The sequence below is a fragment of the Marmota flaviventris genome, chromosome 5 (genome assembly GCF_047511675.1).
Source record: "Marmota flaviventris isolate mMarFla1 chromosome 5, mMarFla1.hap1, whole genome shotgun sequence".
NCBI classification, from domain to species: domain Eukaryota; kingdom Metazoa; phylum Chordata; class Mammalia; order Rodentia; family Sciuridae; genus Marmota; species Marmota flaviventris.
The window spans coordinates 115,567,788-115,573,787 of NC_092502.1; the positions used below are offsets into that span (position 1 = coordinate 115,567,788).

General features: G+C 41.9%; 1 protein-coding gene across 1 annotated transcript in view; it reads right to left on the reverse strand.

Annotated features, from left to right (window-relative positions):
* Rnf180 (ring finger protein 180) overlaps positions 1-5,438 on the reverse strand; it is a 220,515-nt gene extending 215,077 nt beyond the window's left edge. The window contains exon 1 of the mRNA XM_027951641.2: positions 5,336-5,438. The gene's annotated coding sequence lies outside the window, so the exon portion shown is untranslated. The remainder of the gene's footprint in view (positions 1-5,335) is intronic.
* Between the last annotated feature and the right edge of the window lie 562 nt (positions 5,439-6,000).

The window sequence follows — 6,000 nt, forward strand, 5'->3', positions numbered from 1 at the left end:
AAATAGTCTATATTTAAAAAAAAAAACTTAAATTTTATCCTATTGGAAATATAATAGAAACTACATTTTATATCCCTTTGTGACTCTGAAGAAGATAATTCAATGTTCTCCAACATCTGTTGTCAAACTAAGGCATTTGTCAATGTGAAAAATATAAAATATTTATTTCGCTTTCAAGAGTAATAAAGCAGCCTTAGATTTCCATTTAATTCTGAAATGCTAAAAAATAACAGATATAGTGAGGGGAAAGGGGTTACCACCACAACACTTGCGTCAAAATAACTACCCCTACCCGTGCAAGGAGTTCTCCTTGTACATTGGAACAGCTGAAAGTTTTTGAAAGAAAGTACAGATGCTCAGGATTTTTCCTAAACCTGTTTGAGTTAGAATTCTGCATTGAGACAGCACATACCAAGACTAAAAATGGCACAAAAAGTGAGCAACTCTGATTCAGACAAATCATGTAGTTGGAATACCAAAGGGATAGTTTGCTAATGTGGCTCATTCTAAGTTTTATGTAGCCTCTCTATACACAGTACAAGCCATAGGTAGAAAAAAAAAAAACTCTCAGAAAACATTTAATAATACTATACTAGCTAATATCACAAAAAATAGGGGATAGTAGTGGCAGTTCATATGATCAATCATAAAATAAAGTGTTCTTGGATGTTGGTAATGGAATTACACTAGGAAAAAAAAACAGGCTTATCTTTTACAAAATAAAGACAACACAAAAAGTTTGCACACTATAATCAACACACACTCTGGATGATGTGATAATGGTGCTGAATATTTTTTTTTCCCAGCTGGATATACTGTCCAGCTCATCTACCTTGCTCTAATTTCCAGGAGACTGATTTTTGGAATGCAGTAATAGAGATCCCTATGGTTTGGATATGTGATGTCTCTCCTCCATACCACCATCAAAGCTCTTGTGTTAATGAAGGAATGACTGAGGAGGTGAGATGATTGGATTGTGAGAGCTTTTACCTAATCAGTCTGTTTTAGTTGGAATGGACTAAATGCTAACTGTAGGCACGGGGAGTGTAGCTAGCGGAGGTAGGTCACTAGGAGCATGTCCTGGAAAGGTATATCTTCAGAGCACCTCCTGTCCCTGCTTCCTAGCTGCCATGTCCAGAACAGATTCCCTCTACCAAGCCTTTCTGTCATGATGTGTTGCCTCATCATGGGCCTGGAGCAATGGACTTGGCCAACCATGAAAGAAAATAAACTTTTCCTCCTCTAAGTTATTTTTGCAGGTATTTCGATCACAGTCATGAAAAGCTGACTAACATATTTGCCTTCTGGCTCCAAATTTGATTTGCCAGTGGGAACACCTGCAGTAAATCAGAAGAAAGCAAAACTTCGAGATCACAGGCCGGAATTCTAGACAGACAATGTTCTACACAGAGCTACCTTTTCTGGGTTTCAATAATGATCCCCATCTCTTGCCCCTTCAGGCCCAGAGATAAAATTGTCCCCATGATTTCTAGCCCTAGGGTGCTTCACCATCCATTGTCAGTTTATTTTAATCCATATACATCTTTCTAAATTAAACTCATCTCAAGTACCTCACTTGAGCCATCTATTTTTCTATTTGAACAGTTTAAAATAATTATGAAGTACAAATTACACCTCATACATGAGTACCAAATTTCTTCTGTAGATCTAATCTTATGAGCTGATATATACAAAGCTGAAATATATATACATACATATATATATATATGATATATTTACTATTATATGATATATATGTGTGTGTGTGTGTGTATATATATATATATATATATATGAGATATATCTACTATTCTAGGTGCTATATATGGTACAAGGGAGAAATATATGGCAGGGGACATGATTTGTTTGTGCTTTTCAGGGTATGAAAATGTGTGTGGACAAAAAGTTTAAAATGAAAATAAATTAAATAATCAAAATCACAGAAAGTAAATAAAAAATATAACTATTAAGTAAATTGAAAACAAGAAGCAAGAAATAGGGAGTCAGGGAAGGCTTTGTGGAGAAAGTGATACTTCCAGCTAGGTTGTAAAAGATAAGAGAGGATTCAAGTAGCATTAGTCAGGTAGAGTAGAGAGAAAAGGGTATTTTGAGGAAGGAAAATAAGTAAACCAAAAAGCTAAGATGGGAAAGAGTATGGTTGCTTGGTTAGCAAGAAGTATAATTCTTGACTTGAGCAGGGGAAGCTTTATTTCTGACTCTACAATTTCATGAGTTCTAAGTCCAGCAGGTTCAGCTATATAAATATTTAATATACATTTTTTGTATATCCCAGAAGACAAATGGCGTGTGAAACAACGGATTCCATCTCAAAACCATTTTTTTAATTTGTTCTAATTAGTTACACATGACAGCAGATAGCATTTCAGTTCATTGTACACAAATGGAACACAGTTTTTCATTTCTCTGGTAGTATATGATGTAGAGTTCCACCATATGTGCAGTCATACATGTACCTAGGGTAATGAAGTCCATCTCATTCCATTCCACCATCTTTCTTACCCCTGTGTCCCCTTCCCTCCCCTCCACTCTCTCTTCTTTGTCCAATCAAAGTTCCTCCATTCCCGCCCCCCATTATGGAACAGCATCCACTTAACAGAGAGAACATTTGGCCTTTGGTTTTTTGGGATTGGCTTATTTCGCTTAGCATGACATTCTCCAACTCCATCCACTTACATGCAAATGCCATAATCTTATTCTCTTTTATTGCTGAGTAATATTCCATTATGTATATATACCACAGTTTCTATAGCAATTCACCTATTGAAGGGCATCTAGGTTGGTTCCACAGTTTAGCTATTTTGTATTGAGCTGCTAAAAAACATTGATGTGGCTGTGTCACTACAGTATGCTGATTTTAAGTCCTTTGGGGATAAACTGAGGAGTGGGGTAGCTGGATCAAATGGTGGTTTCATTCCAAGTTTTTAAAGGAATCTCCATATTGCTCTTCAGAGTGGTTGCACCAATTTGCAGTGCCACCAGCAATGTATGAGTGTACCTTTTTCTCCACATCCTTGCCAACACTTATTATTGCTTGTATTCTTAATAACTGCCATGCTGCCTGGAGTGAGATGGAATTTTAGAGTAGTCAAAACCAAAAATTTGAGCAGAATTTGGTTAAAAAGATAAACCTTAGTTTTCCATTAAAAGCACAATCCCCAATTTATCCATATTGTTGACCCATATGTCTATATTATCCATTCCAAACTGCCTTAAATTGGTATCCATGTCAGTTTTGGTCCCTTCCCATAGGTTTCTGAATAGGCCAGGCAATTCTCATTCAGAATAAGCCTCATGCTTTGACTATATGGTCACACTTTGAAGACACAAAGCAACTTTCTTCCATGAAGTTCAAACTATTTTCTAGACATTACTTCATTAATTCTCCAAATATCCCTATGAAAGAAAGGATAGGTTATCATTCGTTTTTAAATGGCTGAGTAGAGGTGATATATTAGGGAAAGTAACTGTCTATTCCATGAGGCAACAATGAAGTCTAGGCACACTGTCCCCTAAAATTTGTGCTAGGGTAGTTAGCGAAATTTAAGTGATCATTTTTAGCTCCTTGATAAAAAGGCATGTATATGTACAAAGTATTATTATTATTATTATTATTATTATTATTATTCAGGGAGGTGTGTCATAAAATCCTACAGAGGTCTATTAAAATGATTATTAATTCACTGCATACTTGGCTGGAAGAATTCCTGTTTGATGTATGAGAGTTAGTTATTAAAGAGGCTGGGATCTGTCTTCAAAACACTAAGATTTTAGTGTCTCTAGTTAACTGTATTTTTATAAAGAAAGAAAACTTTATTCTTTTTTAATTTTAGAAGAATAAAACCCTTCACTTTGAAAAGCCAAATACATAAAAGTGTAAGCGAGAAAGAAAAATGGGGCTATAAAAGATCCATGGCAAAACTACTTAAATGCAAACCCTAGGGAAACCAGTAAATTGCTGATATCTCTGGGGAGATTAAAAAAGCACAACAGTGTAATACACATGCAATTACTGTACAATTTAATTTTCACTAAAATGACTGTTCTCCTACATGTTCAATTCTTTATGACCAAAGTGAATTTGCTATATTCACAGATACCTAGCAGCTCATCTCTTCCATTCTACTTATTTATGAACACTTAGAATCTCTGCTATGATCACCACCAAGAATCTTTGGACTTCCAGTAGCACTATATTTACACAGGAAATAAAAGATTTAACAAAAGAAAGGAAGGAGTTTTACTCCTTATTTCAACTCTAGTGATCCTATTCAATAACTGAAAATTATTCTGATCTTTTTCAGGAGTCTGAAAACATTCAACTCTATTTTATAAGGAAGGATTTTAATAATTAATGAGTAAATTCAAATAGAATGGGTACCTGACTGACACTTTTTGAGTGCTAAATTTTGCTTGAGGCTGACAGAGTGACTGGACCACCAAGGACAACTCTGTCAAACAAGTGCTAATCACAGCTTCCTCCTCAGTTTTGATATAATCACTTTTCTACCTGGGTGCCTCTCAGCTGTCTGGTCTATAAAATGGGCTAATAAGTAACCTGCCTACATAATGCTCCTTTGAAGTTAACTAATAAACGCTCTCGCTCTCGTGAATACGCTTAAAACTATTAGATGCTAAGAAAATACTGAGTAGTATCTAGGAAAGAATATGGTCATATTTACACGTTAGTGCTAATGACTGCATTATCCCCCAAAGGACCCCCTCTTCCCACCTCCGTCCAGATGCATTTCAGAGCTTCCTTATGACCGCTGCCTAGCAGAAAGTCTGTACACTCAGGACCCAAGGCTGAAACAAAAGCAGCTGAAACACCAATACTGAAATGGACCAGACAAAAGAAAGTGGATCTGAGCAGAGGGCACCGGACCTGGAAGGGGGTGTACGCCAGCTGTCCCCAGGAGCTCTGACCCTAAGCAGGACGCTCCTCACCTCGGACCTGAAGAGCGTTCAGCGCAGACCCCGCTCCCACCAACCCTACCCGCCACGGCCTCCTCACCACGCCCCCGGCGCCCCGCCGCCAGGGCTCGGGTTTCATACCCCACGTAATTCCACCCTGCTGGCGGGGCACGCCCGGAGGCCGCCTCCGACGCCTCAGGTGCGAAAGTTAAACCGCGCCGCGTCACCTGAGGCCGGGGCGCGAGGCCGGGCCAGCAGCGCCGAGTCCCAGCCCAGTCCCTCGGCGTGTCCTCACCTGGGCCAGCCCGGGGGCCCGAGCCGCCTGGTCGAGCCGAGGCCGAGCCCCTCGGGAGGTGCTGCCGCCGCGCCCCGCCCCGCTCCGCTCCCAGACTCCGGCCCTTACCTGCGTCCGCTCCCGGAGCCGCCGGCTCCGCGCCCCCTCCGGTTCGCCCGCAGCCCGGCGTTGAGGACTCCTGGTGGCGGCCGCTGCAGCTCCGGCGGCGGCGATGCCGGTTCGGGGAGACGGGAAGCGACAGGAGCCAAACCCCGCGGAAAGCGCTCGGGCTGTGCCGGCAGCCCCGATCCCGCGGCCTCGGACTCAGTGCCTCTGCGCTGCTTGCCCGGCTCACTCCGCCTCTGCGGGTTCCCACCCGAGGCCCGCGTGGGCGGCGCCGGGCCCTGACCCTGCGTGGACCCAGGAGAGGCGCGGGCCGCGCTGGGCCAAGCGGAACCGTGGGAAAGTTTCCCCTCTCCTCACCCACTGGCCGGAACAAGGAAAGTCTGCGCTGTCTCCGGCCTCAACCAGCCCTTACTGGAGTTCCAGGCCCACCTGCTGGGTCCATTCCCTGCAAAAATCGGCCGGCGTCCCAGCCACCCATCCCCATGCCTAAGGTTTCCAAAGGTGGCACCTTTATATGGGTTCAGTTTTCCCTTCTGATATCACTACATTCGCAGCTTACCTTCCTGTGCGTAAGGTTCCACCCATGCATAATCGAGAATAATCACTGAAGATACCTGACTCCACTCCTGGCAAATCACAATTGTGAAGTGAGTTGGTGCCTGGAGTCA